This window comes from Equus przewalskii, chromosome 13 (assembly GCF_037783145.1).
Source record: "Equus przewalskii isolate Varuska chromosome 13, EquPr2, whole genome shotgun sequence".
In the NCBI taxonomy this organism is placed as follows: Eukaryota; Metazoa; Chordata; class Mammalia; order Perissodactyla; family Equidae; genus Equus; species Equus przewalskii.
This window is the reverse complement of record NC_091843.1, coordinates 6,546,552-6,565,234: the sequence shown is the minus strand read 5'-3', so window position 1 is coordinate 6,565,234 and position 18,683 is coordinate 6,546,552.

Here is an 18,683-nt window from a genome sequence, read left to right as displayed (position 1 = left end):
ACAATAGCCGGGCCTTGGGGAAGGCGGTGGTGGCGCCCGGGGCAATCCCAGCTGTTAATCAGGTTAGAAGATGTTTAGGGAGAAGTATGTTTTCCTGGAAAATTGAAAGATCACCTGTCGGAAATGCTGTCGATCAATAACCCTGCCCCCCCTCGCCTATAATGTGCACTAACCCGATTGGAGACTCATGTGAAAGAAGAAGAGAGAAATCCCCCGGTAATGTTTCCAAGAAACACAGAACACCACCTCTTAAAAAAAACAACAGCGCTTCTGAACAGTTGAGGGAAAAGGTCTGGTTTCCTTGGCAACATCAATGGTGGTCCCCAAAGATCAGACTCAGTCTGGTGGGGGGGGAATGTGGGGTGGTAGGAGTGGGGATGCGAGGGGGTGTGTGGGGTGGAGGGGTGTATTTGATTCTGCCCTTTTGTCAGAAATCATCTGTTTCTGAGATTCCAGACCCAGAGTCATTACTCAAAGTTGCCCTCAAAGATGGCCTCCCCTCTCTCCAGACCCTCTTTGCCTTTCTCTCTACTCTCTTTCTCTCTCTCTCTTTTTCCATCTGTCCTTGTCTTTCTCTGTCTCTGCCTCTCTGTCTTCTTCCAGGGGAATGGCGTCCAGAGGCTGTGGACTGACTTGATGTAATCTGTGCTCCAATTCCAGGTCCCTGGTGAGCGCTGTGCTGGGTCAGGGCCTGGTGTGGGTGGGGCACGTGCAGAGGGAGGGGAGCACTCTTGGGAGGAGCTCGTCTCCAGGCTCTGCTCCTCCTCCTGCATCTGCGGCCTTGGCCAACTCCCTTCTCTCTAAGCTTCAGCTTCCCCATCTTTAAAATAGGGATAGTAATCGTACCTATGTGGTTTTGCAAGAATTCAGTGGAATAATCTTTAAAGAATTACCTGCAAAAGGCACTCAACAAATTGTAGCTACTGTATCTTGAATAAGTCTCTCATTCAGCCTCAGTTTCCTCATCTGTAAAGTGGAATTATTTATAAATAACCCCTCCCCTCATAGGGTTCTTGTGGCTTAAAATACAGCAGTGGCTGTGAAGTGCCCCCAACACAGAAATCCGTTACCTCCCCCGCTTTAGGAAGCTCTGGGACGCGGCCTCCTTCCTTCCAGGCCTGCCTTACGCCCCCATCATGGGTGTCCCATTTTCCTCATCTCTACTCACAGTTTCCAAATGTCACATTTAGTTATGCAAATATATCATTTTTAATGATAACATTAATTTAAAGTATTGCTTTGAGGTCTCTGTCATGTTTCCTGAAACAATTTTAACCAAACTCTTTACCTGCATCAAAAAAAAAAAAAAAACTACAGACTTGATTCAGATCTCACAGTTTTCCACTAAAATCCATTTTCTCCTCCAAGATCTGTTCCAGGACCCTGCATTGCATTTAGCTGTGTCCTTAGTCTTCTTCAATCTGTGACAGTTCCACAGTCTTACCTTGTCTCTCACGACCTTGACACTTTTGAAGGGTGCTGCTCAGGTGTTTTGAGGATTCCGCTCAGTCTGGCTTGTCTGGTGGCCGCCCACAGTTACGGTGAGGAGATGGCCTGTGGGGAAGAACCCAGAGACTCAGAGCATCGCGGCAGGGGTGCGGGAGTTTGAGCCGTCTTATTCCTGGTGATGTCAACCTCAATGTTGCTATTTTTCCCTTTGTAATTAGTAACAAACTGGGGAGAAGGTGCTTTGATGATGTACAGATAACCTGTATCCCCTTAAACTTCCACACACTAATTTTAGCATTCATCAGGGGGTCTTGCCCACAGCGACCACTACTGTAGTGTTCTTATAGTAATTTCTATTTCCCTCATTTCTTCTAGGTTTAGTAATTGGAATTCTGCAAGGAAGAGTTGCCCCTTCTCCCCATTTATTTACTTATTCAATCATCTGTTTATATTAATATGGATGCATGGATATTTATTTATTCTTTGGGTTTTAATCAAATATTATCTTTATTTATTTTGTTGCTCAAATCATTTCAGCTTATGTCATTGGGAATACTTTCAGGTCAGCTCCTGTGTTCTTTTGACACTTTTTCTTGGCACATTCTTATTTTCCAGCACCACAAGATGCTCCAGGCTCATCTTGTATTTTCCCTTTCCTAGTCTTGGAATCAACCACGCCTCCCAGGAGCCCTGGTTCCTTTTTTTTTTTTTCTGCTTTATCTCCCCAAACCACCCCCGTACACAGTTGTATATCTTAGTTGCAGATCCTTCTAGTTGTGGGATGTGGGACGCCGCCTCAACGTAGCCTGACGAGCAGTACCATGCCAGCACCCAGGATCCGAACCCTGGGCCGTGCAGCGGAGCGCGCGAACTCAGCCACTGGGCCACGGAGCCGGCCCCCCAGTTCCTTTGATTGAGGAGTGGTATTCAGAACTAAGATGTGGCTGTTAGGTGTGGTCATTGCTCCGCGGGAATCACTGCTTCCAGGGCCTCTCAGTAGGCAGAGTTAGGGAATTATGGGTGCGTCCTAGCCCGCGTACACACACATCTCTCTCTCTCTCTTTATCTGTCTATCCATCATCTACCTACCTATCATCTGTCCATCTATCAAATCGAACCCACATGACTTTATTTTCCTACCCGTTGCCAGTGCAAAACTGAAGGATTTGTTCTAACATTCCCTCTGCTTCCTTGTAACTTCTGTCTCTGACTGTGGAAAATCCGACTATTATCTACCATAGATTTACTTATCCGTTCGTCTCTAGTATACCTGTAAAGTTGTTTCAGATAAGGCATGTTTTTGACGTTTAGAATTTCTGACATCTCTAAGAACGGTTTTTGAGTCATTAACTTTGTGTGTTGGTGTATATCATTCGCCTTTGTGTGTAACCATCAAGACTCAGAGAGGGAGCCACTTGTTTTCTGAAGGCTGACAATTTTGGAGGGGTCATTGTATTGGGTTATATTTAAGCTGAGTTTCCCAGGTCCTCCCCACTGAGAGCAATGATGGGATCCTATTAACGCTTATACCTAAATGTCATAGACATCTGCCCCCATTTGCTCACGGAGGATTCCAGCCCCTTCCCCGGCCCAGGTGGAGTCTCACCTGTGCTCGAGAACAGGTGTGGAGCTGCTGGGCTCTGCTGCCTGGCTGAGCTCCGTGGATGCCCCCGACGTGCTCAGACAGATGGGCAGTGTCACGGATGCCCTACAGTGCGGGTAGTGTCCAGTTTCCTCATGCTCAGTGGAGTAAGGTGAGAAGACGTGCTCCTCCCTTTGAATTTCACTCTATTATCAGGAGCCCACTGCAGGATGGCTAGTGCCTGTCCTACAGAATTTTACCCCAAACAACGCTTTCATTCTGTTATATCCACAGCACCCCTACCTCCTCTGGGCTCTACATGGGACCCCTACATGAAGCCATGGGGGCTGCCCTGAAAGCCAAATATGAGTGACAGCTGTCCTGCTTGGGTTGTAAGTAAATGGTCACCCTAACTGCTCGCATCTGGACTCATGGCAGACTGCGAATCAGTCACATCGCTCTTTCTCACGGAGCCCTGCTGCAGCCGGATAATCTTTCCCCACACCAGTTCTCCATGCTCCCTCTGCTACTCAATTTGATGCCAATGGTGACAGAGATTGCTGGTTCTCTAGAAAGTTCCACTACCTCTTTCCAGAGCACGGAGTTGTCACCAGGGGGGACTTGACTGGTGAAGGATCATCTTTCCCAGCCCTTCTTGCTTCCAAGCTTGATTATATACCATTCAAATGTGAGTGGAAGTGATGTGTGTCACTTCTAGGCTGGCACTTTTAAGCAGATGGTGGGGCTTCTCAGCTCTCTTCCTTCGCACTCCTCCCTGCTCTGCAGTGTCTGGAAGCTGAGGATTCTCAGGCCTGAGCGGATGATGGAGCCATGACATGGAAGGAGCCTGGGTCCCTGAATCTCCATGTGCCGGAGAGCCACTTGACACCATTGGGCCATTACATGACTGAAAAACAATTTTTATAGTGTTATTAATGAAATTTTGGATTTTATTTGTTACAGCAGAAAGAATTACCCTCACCAATACACAAATGAAATCCGCTTTCCAGCTGGACTCCATGACTTGTTTAGGCTTGGCTGCGACACTAGCTAGGCCTCACCACAGCGTAGGCTCATGACACCAGCTCCCTCAGATGAGCTCTCTCCAGAAAGTTCCTCAGCCCCCAAGCAATCTCATCCATCAAGCACATTCTAGTTCATGCTTTAGGACTCAGTTCGGGTGTCCCCTTCTCTGTGAAGTCTTCCCTGGACCTCCCCAAACTGGGCAAGATCCTCCACTGTAGTCCCCCCAAATCCTGTGTATCTCTGTGTCACAAAGTTATCACAATCTGTTTGTGTCATCAGATTACTTGTCTGTGAACTCCTGGATGGATGGTGAAAAAAAATGCCTCTATATCAATAACTCCTAAATGTCTGTCTCCAGTCCGGATCTTTCTCCTGAGAGTCACACCTGTGTCCGTCTCTTCCTGCTCAGCATCTCTAATTGAATGTCCTTGCAGGCACCTCAGAGTCAGTATGTGTCCTCAGACCTTCATCATATTTCCCCAAATAGGCTTTATTTCCCACGTCCCTTAAATCGGGTGATGACGTCACCAACTACTCAGCCTTTCAGAGTGGAAACCTCCCTTTATATCAGCCAACATCTTGTTGGCCGCTGAGCCCTGACCATTCCACTTTCACACTGTGGCTTGAACCTGCCCCTTCCTCTGCCAGAACCCGAGTTCTGGTCCTCCTCACTCCTCCCCCAGGCAGCCCCCTCAGTCTCCCTCCTTCAGGGTCCCGTCCCACACATCCTTCTCATTGGCTTAAACCGACCCTGTCACTCCCCTTCCTCTAGCCTCTTGGTGGCTCCTCCTGGCCCTCAGGAGTAAATCGGCTCTCCTTACCTGGCATTGAAAGCCCACTGCATTCTGAGCCCTGGCTTCTCCTACGCCCTCGTGTCCCCCATGGGCCATCCTCCCCTCCCACCCACACTCAGGCCCATCAAGCTGGCCCCTCCCAGCACCCACAGCCTCCAATGCCCTTTGAGCTGCTATATATTTTGGAGATTAAGGTTCTGTTTTTTCACTCCCTCTTCCCTCCTCACCACACCAGATGGAAACAGGTAATGTCCCTGAGCTGATTGTGTGGGAAAAGGATACCACGCGGAAGAAAGTAGGGAACGCTTTCCCGACCCTCTTGCTTTTGTTTCCAAGATCTGCTCCACAGAGGGGAGGCAATTCCTGGGTAGCATGAAGTATCTTGAAGAAACGTGGAGGAAGATCTGCCTCATTCCAGAAAGGACCCCCTGGGCTGAAGGGAGCAGGGGATAGAGCAGAAAGCTTGGGGCTTTCCGAGGGGACGGGGACCCTGCATGGTGCTCACCAGGTGACGCCCACAGGGGCACCGAGGCTCCAGAGAGGAAAGGCTATCACATGTCCAGGAGGATGGACGGCCTCCCAGAACACTGTAGGGGTCCGTGTGCAGCTCAGACACAGAGCGAAGGGGGCATGGAGATGGGCACACTTGGTCTCTAAGAGACACCCAAGATTCGAGAGCAAAATTCCTTGAAGGACTGAGGCTATGTCTCCTGCTGGCCCAGCAGAACAGGGGCTTGAAATAGAAATCAAATTGAGTTGGGGGAAAAGGAGGTCTTGCCCACCTGAACTCATGGAGTGAGGTTCGTGTCCTTGGGCTCTTCTCCCCACGTTCATCTCTCCAGTGTTCATTCGCTCTCTCTGCTTCAGACTTTGATCCAGACTTTCTCTGACTGAGTTAGCCCCTCCTCTGGGCCTCCACAGCATCTTATCCATCCCTCTACTATATTACTTATTTTATAACTGCTTGGTCACTCAGTAGACTATGTAGTAGGTGTTATTATTATCGTTTCATTTTATGGATAAAGAAACAGAGGCTCAGAGAGGTCAGGTGCTGGGGGTTGAACCCACCCTGCTGCTCTAGCGCCTGTGCATGGGCCTCTGCATCCCTGTAGGGAGTCCCTTTGTGCCCACCCTGCCACCCTCCATCCGCCTTGCCGCCCTCCGCCATGCAGTGCTGGAGGCTGGAGGCCCCGCCCCATCTCCCGCAGGACGAACAGCATTCACTTGCCTCTCTATGTTGGTAATTTAGTGCCTTCTATGCAAATTGTCCAACTAATTAAATAAGAAAAAACAACACGATTCACACCAATGAGCTCTTGAAAGAGAAAATGAAGGAGCTGTCAGCGAATCCATGGCATCAGAGAGTCCTGGGCTAGGAGTGAGTTGACCTGGGTCTGAACCCCAGCTCCGCTGCTCTGTCTCTGGGACCTCAGGCAGGTCGCATCGCCTCTCTGAGACTCACTTTCCTCATCTGTGAAGTGATGGCTGCTGGAAGGTCATTTGAGAAAGTATTCAAATGTGTGGGGCACTCCATGTACTGTGGAAGTACGGGAAGAATATGCTTTTGCATTAAATTGCAGAAAAACACCAAGTGGTCTGCACCTCCTCCGAAGGGCTTGAGAGTATGTGGTCACACTGCTGGAAACTCATGGAGTCACGACCTAAGCCAGGCCTGCTAGAGTCTGTTGTGGATTGAAATGTGTCCCCCGAAAAAAAATATGCTGAAGTCCTAACCCCCAGGACCTCAAAATGTGACCTTATTAGGAAACAGGGTCTTTACGGAGGTAATCAAGGTCAAATGAGGTCACTGAGTGGGCCCTAGTCCAGTGTGACTGGTGTCCTTCTTTTAAAAAGGGGAAATTTTTAAAAAGGGGAAATTTAGACCCAGGGCGAACCGCTTTGTGAAGGTGGAGGATTGGAGCGACGCATCTACAAACCAAGGCACGCCCAAGACTGCGGCGAGGCAGCAGGAGCTAAGGGAGAGGCCCAGAGCAGACGCTCCCTCACAGCCCCGGAGGAAACAGCCTCGCCAACACCTTGATCCCAGACTTCCAGCCTCCAGAACTGTCATGCTTGTTGCCGCAGCCCTAGCAAAGCAGTATGGACCCCAAAGGCTGTGTTCTTTCTCCGAGCTGCATGCTACAGCTATTCATTGTGTAGTCGTTGTAACGAATGAATACAAACCTGAGTGAATCTATCCGATTTGGTGTTTGCTGACCACCTCCACATGCTGGGTTTCTGCTAGGAACTGGGGAGCCAGCAAGACTCAAATGCAGACCCCACCTTCAGGGTGATCGTGATAGATGCCAAACACATGCAGCTCCAAAGTGATGCTCTTTTCATTCTTTGAAATGTCTCACAGCATTGAGGCAGGGTGCACGCTGTCTGGATCAGCTGCTGGGGACTCTGATGGAAGGACCGGGTCTCACCCTCACAGAGCTCCCAGGCTGACCCCTAGGAGACAGGACATAGGGTTATACAGTCTGGAGGGGGCTGTAGGTAGGCAATGTGCCATGGCCTCTGGTGCCAGAGGTTTCACAGTGTGGTGACAGAGAAAACAAACAACTGTCATCATGCCAACAGTCACACCCACAGCAGCCCAACCACGAGCTGGCCCAGAGAACAGAATGAAGAGAGACACTTCATTTGGACGAGATGAGCTGGAAAACAAACTCTCTCCCTGGGGTATTTGCTGTTAGCCCTCGACGCCTTTGTAATCAGGAGTTAGATAAAACAGCTCAGCAATTCAGGCTCGAAATCGGCAAAGGTAGTTGGCGTCTAATTGTGTTTGGAAAGAACACAGAGGAAAATCTTTAAAGTCATTACTGTATTTTCTCCAGCGTGAGAAGTGGTGCTTTTAATTAGCTGTTCTTCGACCCTTTGCTCAGCAGCGTAGGTGAAACCTGGGTGGGCTAGGTTCAGCCAGCCGGGCAGCCAGCCCCTTCTCTCTGCCGCTCTGCTCTTCCTAAGCGAGTCCGGGCATGGCTGCCGGTGTGGACGGCTCCTCACTGGAGGGAGCGCTGCCCTGAGTGAAGACGGCTGAGGCGGTTTGGACTCAGCATCGTGGAAAAGCCTGGAGCAGCGCTTTTGGCTTGGGCTCCAGCCTCAGCGCCTGCCTGCAGCTCTGGACAGGAAACCTCTTTCCACCGAGGCCTGGAAAATACGGACGGCACAAACACGCACCTTGTGATTCTGTTCCTCTCTGATACGTCTGCCTTTCGTCTGGCCCATCAGACAGCTTTATTGTGCCTGATCGAAGCCTTTGCAAGTGAACCTCCTTTCCCAAAGGCAGAGGGGCAGCCTGGTTATTATTTCCTAATGCAATGCGTTAAGGAGAAGCCAATTTGCCAGACTTCCCCCTGAGAAGAGCGCTGTGTTTATTTGGAAGAAACGCCTTGAGACGCCAAGTCTGGGTGAGGGGTGATAGCCTAAGGCAGGGGTCTTCAAAACTTTTCCTCAAAGTCCCCCGAAAACAATAATAATTTTAAAAGCTTTGTTTTCCCTTGTACATTTTTAGGTTGGTAATGTAAATTCTTTTAAATTATAAGTTTAAATGGTTGTAAAAGATATAGCTTACTGTTTATCGTATAACTGTTTGCTTTAAACATATTTTCTTTGAAACCTTGAAATTGCACATTCAGCTCTTTCAATTTTGAAAAATGTCTAAACGGCAAGGCCATTTATCTAAACCCTCAGGCGAGTCAAACTGTCAGAAAACATCTGACTTCATTACTGAGTGCAAATAAACTTGACCTTGAAGCGACTATCGCACTTCTGAATTCTGAGTTAGACAGACAGACAGAAGGATAGATAGATGGATGGATGGATAGATAGGTAGATAGACAGATAGACAGGTAGATAGACGGATAGATAGATAGATGGATAGATAGATAGATATAGATCGATGATAGATAGATTGACAGATAGGTAGATAGACAGATAGATAGACAGATAGGTAGATAGACAGATACACATATAGGAAGCGACAGGTAGATGGCTGAGTAGAGTCAGAGGGAGTGCTGCGGGCAGTCTGCCCTGAGCTCCTGAAGGTCTCTGCTTTGCTGAGAGACTCTCTCCAGAGCTGTCTCTTCTCCAGTCTTTCCCTCTATTTGGGCCAAGAGATCTTTGCTCCCTGTGGCAAAGCACTAGAGTAATGATGGGGCTGGAGGCGAGCGGGTCTTTCTTTTGCTCAGTGCAAGAGGGGTGACGGCAACAGAGCGGGTGGGAAAGTAGAACAGACAGACCCTGCAGGTTACCAGGGGCCCAGCTGAGAAGCAAGGCCCTCTGGATGCTGAAGGTCTGGAAACAGCGTCCCTAAAACACACCCAAGCCCGCACGTCCCCTCAGGGCTCTGCTCCCTGGTTTGAAGAGTCCCTGATAGTATAACAAGAAAAAGGGTATGATTAAAATTTGCTAAGAGGTTCACAGACTCATCGGGAGGGCTGGAGACCCCAGCTCCAGGCTTAGTTCTCTGCACAGCACTCAAAACCCTGCTGCGGGGGGCCTGATAAGGGGGCCCGAAGCCAGGGACTTGCTCACGGCAACAGCTTCAGGGCCGAGACGGGTGGAGGAGCAGCACCAGGTGTCTCTGCCCAGGCTGCTCCCCTCCCGGATGAATTAGGTCAAACCTTTTTAGAGTTATTAAAAGACTACCCTGGCATGAATGTTAAAAGATTCCACGTTTACAAGTCTCAAGAAATGACTGTCTAAATTAAGAATGGAGCCTTCTCTCTCTACGCCCCCTCTGGGGTCCTGGTCGTAGTTTGGGACTATTGGGAGCACACACAGGGGTCAAAGTCACGCTGCGTTATAAACCTCTTTACAAGATGAGACGGGTCTTCCCGACTTGGGAGGTGTTTGTCCAGCTCCTGTCTCTCTGCTCTGGAATGTTGCAAAGGCCCCCCAGCCAGTCACCTGCCTGGTCTGGGCTCTTCTTCCTCAGAGGCCACCAGAGTCATCTTCCTTTTTCACAATCTTAGGAGATTGTTGGTGGGAGCGTAGAATGATCTAGTTACTCTGCAAAGTCTTCTGGAAGTTTCTTATAAAACTAAACATAACCCTACTTTACGGCCAGCAATTGCACTCCCAAGAAATATGAAAGCACATGTCCGCACAAAGACGTGTAAGACTATCCCCAGCAGCATTTTCCATGAGAGCCAAAATGCTGGAAACAGCCCAGGTGCCCATCAGTAGGAGAATGGCTAAATGAACTATGAAATATCCGTATTACAGGATACTAGTCAGAGACAAAGGGAACAAACCACTGATAGGTGCAATAGCATTCATGAATCTCAAAACATTGCGCCGAGTGAAAGAAGATGCCTCAAAGAGTACACGCTGTCTGAGTCCATTTATATAAAGTTTTGTAACACTCAAATCTAGTCTCTGATGACAGAAATCAGGTCAACGGCTGCCTCTGAGGGCGGGTGGGTGTGGAGACTGGCTGGGAAGGGGCACGAGGGAGGGTCCTGGGCTGATGGGAATATTCCACGTCTTGAGAGTTGCTTACGTTTCACAAGGGTGTCATTTGTCAAAACCCATCAACAGGTACTTTTAAGATTTGTGCATTTCACTGGGTTACATTTTATCTCAAAATCAAAAAAAGAATGCAAACAAGCATTGAACACTGGTTAATGATATGCACGCTGAAATGTTCAGGAGGAAGGATACTGATGTTTACAGCTTACTCTGAAATGCACCAAAAACAAGATGGAGTAATGGATGGATAGAAGGGATGGAGAGATGGAGAGATATGCGAGAGGAAATGCAGCAAAGTGCTAATTACATATAAGTGGTGGGCGCCCGGCTGTTCACTGCCCGACTCTTCCAAGGTGGGCTTGTCTTCAACTCCTCTCTATACCTGGGCTTGGCGCGCTGCCTGCTCTGAGCTACTCACCAGGCATTTTGCTCACTGAGTCGTCATAAAGGTCTTAGGAGGTGAGCATCACCCTGGGTCACAGATGAGAAGACAGAGGTTCAAGCACAAACTCATAGAGTTGGTCGGGTGTCAGCCCGATCGGAGCCCAGGCAGTGCACCTCTAGCACCCACATTCCAGTCGTCTCACCAGACTCACAGCCCGCTCCTTTGGGGGTCTGTAGCTATTTTAAGTCCTGGGAAAGAAAGTTGGAGAAATCAAAAAGTGTTCCCTGTTCTCTAGCCACAGCACGCGAGGGCTTCCCAGAGGCTGGTTGAGTTTGTTGAGTGCGTTTTGTTCCCTTCCACGATCCCTGCTGTTTCTCCTCTGTACATTTTGATTTGGAGACATTGACTGCCATGGGTTGAACTCTGTCCACCACAAATTCATGTGTCCAAGTCCCTCACCCCTAGAACCTCAGAATGTGCCCTTATTTGGAAATAGGGTCTTTACAAGTGGTCAAGTTAAATTGAGGTCCTTAGGGTGGGCCCTAACCCAATATGACTGGTGTCCTGATAAAAAGGGGACATTTGGACAGAGACAGACATGCACACAGGGAGAACACCATGTGAACGTGGGGGAAGAGGTAAGGTTGATACATCTACAAGCCAAGGAATGCCAGAGTCCCAGCAAACCACCAGAAGCCAGGAGAGAGGCCTAGGATAGGTTCTCCCTCAGGGCCAGCAGACGGAACAGACCCCACCGACATCTTGATAGTAGACTTCTGGTCTCCAGAACTATGAGATAATACATTTCCATTGTTGGAGCCAGCCAGTGTGTGGCACTTTCTTCCAGCAGCCTTAGGAAATATCCCACAGCCATGTGATTCTTAGTCCTGGGGCAACTGATTCTGTGGCTTGTGTGAGAACCATCTTACACACACACTTAAATTTGTGATGTTATATGTTTAGCTGAATTCCTAAATATGATATGGCTTAGAAATCTGTTCCCAGAGCCACTTGACTCCCATGGCCTAATGGAGGCCAGGGGAAGACAAGATTTAATTTATAGAAATGTGTTCTCCAGGTGACCTTTCAGGAATTAATCTATATACAATGTAACTCCAGAAGGATTCTGGAAGTGAAAATAAAACTGCTTAATAAATCATAAAGCTTTCGCTGAGTTAGGCTATCAATTTATCTGTGGAAAGTGTAGTCAAGCTCATTTAAAATAGTGAGAGACTTAAGGACGAATGGAATTTTTTCCCGCCTAAAGGAAAGAATAGGCCACATCCTCTTCCTCTGTCCCCTTTTTCTTCCTTCCTTACATCCCTCAGCTGAGCTTCTATAACATGCCCAGTCCTGTGCTAGCTGCTGGTGACAGTGTGCGGCAGACACTCTCCACAGAAGATCCATGCGTCCCTTCCGTGGTGCAGAGTTGTCACAAGGATGCCCTTGGTGAGCTTTGAACTACATTTCCCAGACTCCTTTGCCGCTAGGAGGGGTTCATATGAGTGAGTTCTGGAGGACAGAGTGTAGCACAAAGTGACGTGTGCCGTTTTCCCATAAGCCTGGTTCTTAATGATACGTTAGAACCACTGGTCCCCTTTACGGCAGATACCTCATTTTGTCATGATGTTTTTGGTTGCAATGATCAGAAAACTCTTATTAGACTTAGATTAAGGAGAGGGAAAATAAAAAGCCTGTCGGGGTGGGCAGGGCAAGGGAGAAGAGACTGACCAGAACATCAGCTTTTAAAGGTTCCACTGAGTCAGGGAGGTGCTATTTTAGGAGACTGGAAAAGAGACATTAAATAACATTGAATCACACCAAGAAAAGGTTACTGTTTTCCTAAATCTCTATAAATCCTGGTTACATTAAGGAGAAAGTCTCAATTTAGGTCTACTCTGTCTTAATACGTTTCTACGGGTCTCTGCCTTCAGCACGTGATGGTACCTAGCTAGCATTTGCATTGTTTTAGTTATAGTTATTTCCATCATTACCTCTGGGTATAGCAAACTGGTGCTGCTTTTCTGTTTATAGTCTTGATACGAAGTTTCCTCTTTAAATAAAAAGTTTTCAACAAAAATATCTGGTCAATTGACAGAAAAACATTAGACAAATGGTAGTAGACGTGGCACAAGGATATGGCTGAGGTGAGGCAGTGTCTGATCGCCCACAGTCTGCCTTTTGTGAGGTAATGGGAAATGCGAGTGAGGAAGTCGCTGGGCTGCGCTGAGGGGCTGGGCCTCAGGAACTGGAGAACAGGGCGGGAGGTCACAAAGCCCTCCAATCCTGTCCTATCTCTGCTTCTCTCCACACATACCTATCACATTTTGGGGTCTCCCTGCAGGCCGGCTTTATCACTGTAGAAAACTGTCACCAACAGCTCCCAAATTTCACAGCCTCTAGGGGAGAGACTGGTTGATTTGTTCTTGGTCCCAATTTCACTTTCCTTAGGAAGGGGATCACTGGCCCAGTGGGGTCAGCTGTCTGTGTGGGCGCCAACCACTCTTGTCCGTAAAGGCAAGATGACACTGGAGGCACATGGCTGTCTCAGCCGTAGTCACGTGGCTGGGACCAGGAGCAAGTTGGGGGAGGAAAAGGGGTCCTGATGTGTCTTAGAGCAAAAAGAGATGAATTTGACACCAAAACGGAGGATTCTATCTCAATGAAGAATTCTACCAGAAATGTTAACAGACAAGTTGGGCTGAGTAAAGATTTTTGTGGTATATCATATCAACAAATTAAGTGGTACCTGTGATATGTAAAGAACCCCTACAAATCAATTTAAAAAGAAAAGACAAAGCTCAGGACACTGAGCAAAGAAAATGAACAATTCTTTCACAGAAGGGGAAGCCCAAGTGGCTGAGCAACGTCTGAGGAAGAGCTCTCACTTCCCAGGAAGGCGGGAAACGGAAGCGAGACAGCGCTGGGGAAGCAACTGGTGCGTGCTAGTGCTAGACATTAGCAAGTGAATAACTCCAAGAGCTGATGGGAGGTGGGGAGAGCAGAACTCTCCTGCTCGGAAGCAGGAACAGAACTTGGCAGTGTCTCTCTGGAAGTGATCTGCAGCACTTAGCACAGCTCAGGATGCGTGTGCCATGTGTCCCAGTTAGCACATCCCTGGGTCTACAGCTCAGACGCTTTCTTTCCAAGGCCTGCAAAGGAATGTGCACTGGGGCAGTGGGTGCCCGGCTCTGTGTGGAAGGGGAGGCGGGGATGGGAGGCAACGTGGGTGCCATCACCAGGGGCAAGAACAGGAGGATGTGGTGGATGCACAGTGTGGAATACTGTGCGGGAGCCAGAAACCACACGCCAGGTATATACACATATGCGTGGACAGATCTCCACGCAACAAAACCGAGGAGAGGGGAAACCAAATGAAGTTAGTAGAAGGATACCATTTATTTAATTTTTTTTTTCTTTTTAAGATTGGCACCTGGGCTAACAACTGTTACCAATCTTTTTTTTTTTTTTCTGCTTTATCTCCCCAACTCCCCCCGTACGTAGTTGTATATCTTAGTTGCAGGTCCTTCTAATTTTGGGACGTGGGACGCCGCCCCAACGTGGCCTGATGAGCAGTGCCGTGTCCGCACCCAGGATCCGAACCCTGGGCTGCCGCAGCGGAGCGTGCGAACTTAACCACTCGGCCACGGAGGCTGCCCACCATTTATTTAAATTAAAACCCGTTCCCCACAAAGCAACATCGCTTAGCTGACAAGAATCAATGCATATTTCAGCCCATATCTGAGACACATTAGGTTGGGTGCCAAGAAGAATAATGCTAATAAAGAGTCAGGGAGGAAAGTGAGAAATGTAAAGAGAAAAGCCGACAATGAGAAGGATGTCTGAGCATTAGGCCCTGTGGTGTATGGATCAGGTGGTGCGTGGGAGAGGGCTGGGGCAGAGGACCCCATCGGGCCACCATCATAAAAGTCCGGATGAAAGAAGAGAAGAGTGGAACTGAGTAAGTAGCGTAGCTGGAGCAGCGTCAACTGACTTAAGAGATTTATGGGAGGAGACAGAAACGCCGGGCGCGTGACAGATCGACTGGGAGCCGTGAGGGAGGGGGAGGGGTCTGGGACAGTTTCTTGTTCCCGGACACCTAAGTGGACTATGGGGGCATTGTTAGGACAAGGAACCCAGAAGAAGAACCAGGTCTGGAGTGAGCATAATGAATTCCCCTTGGCCGTCAACACGTGATGGGGGGTCCAGGATGAAGCACATGGCTGTTTTATCGCGGCTACACCTTTGGGCCCACATCCGTGGAGATCGCCTGCCGGGTACCACACACGCTGCCGGCCTCCACTAGCCTTGAGAAGACGGTGAGGATGACTTCGTCAAGTGAGTTTCTGGACTCAAGAGGAAAGCCCGTAATACCTATCCCCCGGGGAAGGTTAGGAGCCGGGCAGGCCCAGACCGAGGAAGAGGTTTTCCTCTGAAGGTTGAGAAGAAATGCCAGAGTTCGTTTACTAAATCTCTGAGTTATAAACTGGGATTTGTACAAAGTATTTTATTCCCTCTTGACTCCGAGTCATGAGGAATATCAATATTTTAGAGCTTTTGCAATACAATGCCAGAGTTTACCGGAGGAAATAAATACTCAGGACAGTGGCCAAAAACTCCTTTTCCAAACTCGCACTTCACATGGCAGTTGGCAAGTTCAAGGACCGAGAGCTGGGGGACAGGGACTTGAGCATTTTCAAGGAAACTCCCGGTGATGCACTGGCCGCCGCAAGGTCTTGTTAGACGTTGGGGATGGAAGAGAAGAAATGACGTGAGAGGCAGAGCGAGGCTTGAACTCGCTGCTGAGGGGCCTGGGTTCCAGTTCTGCCCGAACTCCCCGGGGGCCGTGGGCAGTCCCCTCCCGCCGTGTGGCCCTCACGTTGCCTCGTTTATAGGAAACGCCTGTTTAACAATGGGGTTTCTGAGCTTTCCCCTTCTTGACCCCAATCCTCTCTGCTCCACCCCAACCCTCTATGCTTTAAAACCGTGTTCCAGAATCGACCCCCAGAGGTCGTAAGGGATCCAGAGCGATCCCTTACACGACAGGTTCCCCTCTCACGCTCTCCCGGGACCCTCGTCACAGATCTGTAGCATAGCAGGACAGGGAAGGGAAGGCCAGGCAGCTGATATCCTAGTGAGGGGAGACAGGTGGTAAGGATGTGTGACTCAGGAGCCCATCACCAGGAGTGGGGACTTAGCTCATAGGCTCAGAAAGGGAGAATCATTTCCTGGGGCTACACAGCTGAGAGGTGGGGGGCCGACTGCCTCTGTTGGCCCAGGACCGGCCCAGCTTTAACACTGCAGTCCCACATCCTGGGAAGCTGTGTGAAGGCAGGTAGATTGTCTATCTGAGCCGCTATGACGTCTCCAGTGATTAGAGCAAAGTCTGGCACCCAGTAGAGCTTAATACACTTAATACATATACTGAATGAATGAATCTGTCATATCTGACGCATGGAGCATTCGCTTGTGCGCTAGGCATGGTTTTATGGTGCTTTAAATACATTAACCTGTTTAATCCACATAGCAATCCAATGAGGAAACAGAGAGGTTAAGAGACTTGGCTACGGTCACACAGTGCTAAACAGCAGAGTGGAGATTGCAACTGAGAGCTGGCCTCTTCAACCCCCATGCCATAGTACCTCTTGGTGGAAGGAAAGAGGGACAGTTGTTGCAGTCATGTGTCCTCTGAGGTTCTTTCAACGCTCTTCTCATGTGCTTACCCAGGGCTCCCTGCAGCCCTGGGCTTACCTCGGTCATTGTACCCGCCACACCGCATTATTATTACTACTGTGTTCCCACCTATCTGGGCTTCCAGCCCTCTTGCTAGAATGTATGCCCTTGAGAGCTGCTTCCATCTGCTTTCCCTGTCCTCAGTGCCAGGCCCGGGTTCTGCACGCAGGGTGTGCTCTGCACATTTCTAACAATCATTGTTTCCCTCCTGGTCCGTGTGGTGTGTTTTTCATCCTCCTGTGCCCTGGCCGTGCCCAGCTTGCTGGCTCTGCGCCATGGCACACGCGGTCTTTTGCCTAGAACGCTTTTTCCCTCCTCTCTTCCTGGCTCAGTGTCCCTTGCCACTTGAAGTTCATTGCCTCCTTGAGCAAGGACTCTCTGGCTGCCCAGGCTAGCCTGGGTGCCCCTGAGGTGGGGCCACAGCCTGGTGATTACTCTTCCATCATGGCAGCAATGTCACTGGGCCACGGTTTGCACAGCTGCCTGCCTCACTAGGCGGGGAGCAACGTGGGGGCTGGGACCTCACTGTGTTTATCTCTGTACCCTCCATGACCAGAAGCCAGAACAGAGCGGGCACCGAGTCAGAGCTAGTTACATAATGCCGGACTCCAGTTATTTTCACTCCAACCAACATCTCTTGGGAATCCACAGCGTGCCAGGCATTGTTCTCATGCTTTCCACGTGGGAACTCACTAATTACCCCTACAGCCATGGGCAGGTGCTGTTATCATTCTGTTTGCAGATTCAGAAGCCAAGGTACAGAGAGGTCGTGTGACTTAACTAAGTTCATTCAATTAATAACAAGAAGAGCTAACTTCCGAACCCAGACCCTTGGGTTCCAGAGCCCACGCTCTCAGCTGCTGAGAGACGTCTGCAAAGGTCCAACAAGCTCTCTGGGGCTGCCTCCAGCCCCAGCCCCTCGCCGGGGGCCGCTTCTCCATAGGCCAGGGCAGCTGCTGGTAGTGTTGGCTCTTCAAGCTTGGAGGTGAGCACAGGCCAGGACAGGACGCTGGAGATCATCACACCAGCATCGAAACCACGGCTGTGGTTCTGTCGGGAGGGTGGGTGCGAGGGTGAGGCTCCAGCACAGCTCACATCCGTGCCTTTAAATGAGCACCGCTGCTCAGGAGGCTTGGAGAGGAGGATTTGCAGCCGCTTTGGCATCCAGCTGTCTCAAATTTACCAAATCCCAAAGTCTCACCAAAAATACGTGTTGTCACTCATTCATCCATTGATCCACTCATTCGTGGATCCATTATTTATTGAGCCCTTATCATCTATCAGCCATTGTGCAGGCGGCTTTACAGACTTCATCTCTTCCCATCCTCACAGCCATCGGCAGGCACTATTCCCTCCATTTGCAGGTGCAGAGACTGCGGCTCAGGGGGCTTAGAAGCTTGTCCAGGGTGGTGGGGCTGGGGTTCCAATCCAGGTTGGCCTGACGTTAAAACTGCCAATGAATAGGCGACTGAGAAAAACAGTGAACTGACCCGTGACTCACTGAGGAGGGATGCTGGGAGAGGCAGAACCACCCTGTTCGCTGCACAGTTGCTCAGCTTGGCTGATTCACAGTCATTCACTCATTCATCAAACATCAAGGAGAATCTAGTGTTCCGCGAACTCTGCTATGGGGTGGCTTGGGGGAGAAGGGCTATGAGACACTGGCTATGAACAGAGTGAGGCAGAGGACATCTCTGACGGATCTCTGTGGCTCTCTCTGCCACGGATTCTGGCAAACCCCTCCAGGGGTGCCCATGAAGTCTCTCTATTCCTCCCTCCCCCGTCTCAGCCTACTGAACCTCTTGTAATTTTAATTAGCTAATTCACTCACATGCTCATCCAGGCATTTGGTCAATAAATATTTATTGGGCACCTCTCCTGTGTCAATCACTTGTCCGGTTTTGGCGGATACAGTGATGAACAAGAAAGACAGGATTCCTGTCCTCAGGGACCCTACTTTTGGGGGCATGTTGAGGGTGACTGGAGCTGAAGGCGGAGGAGCCAGCCATGTGAAGAGCCAAGGGCAGGGTGTCTCAGAAAGAGGGAACAACAAGTTTGGGAGCCTTTGAAAGGAAGAGGCTGGATGGTTCTGGTAGCTGCAGAAGGTAGAAGTCACTGACCCTGCCGTAAAGAGAATTACTCAGCTTCCATCTGTGTTCCCGCAGCATTGCACATCCCCCTGTTCGAGTTCGTGCCATATGGTAACTATTGATTCATGCCTTTGTCCCCATGGAAC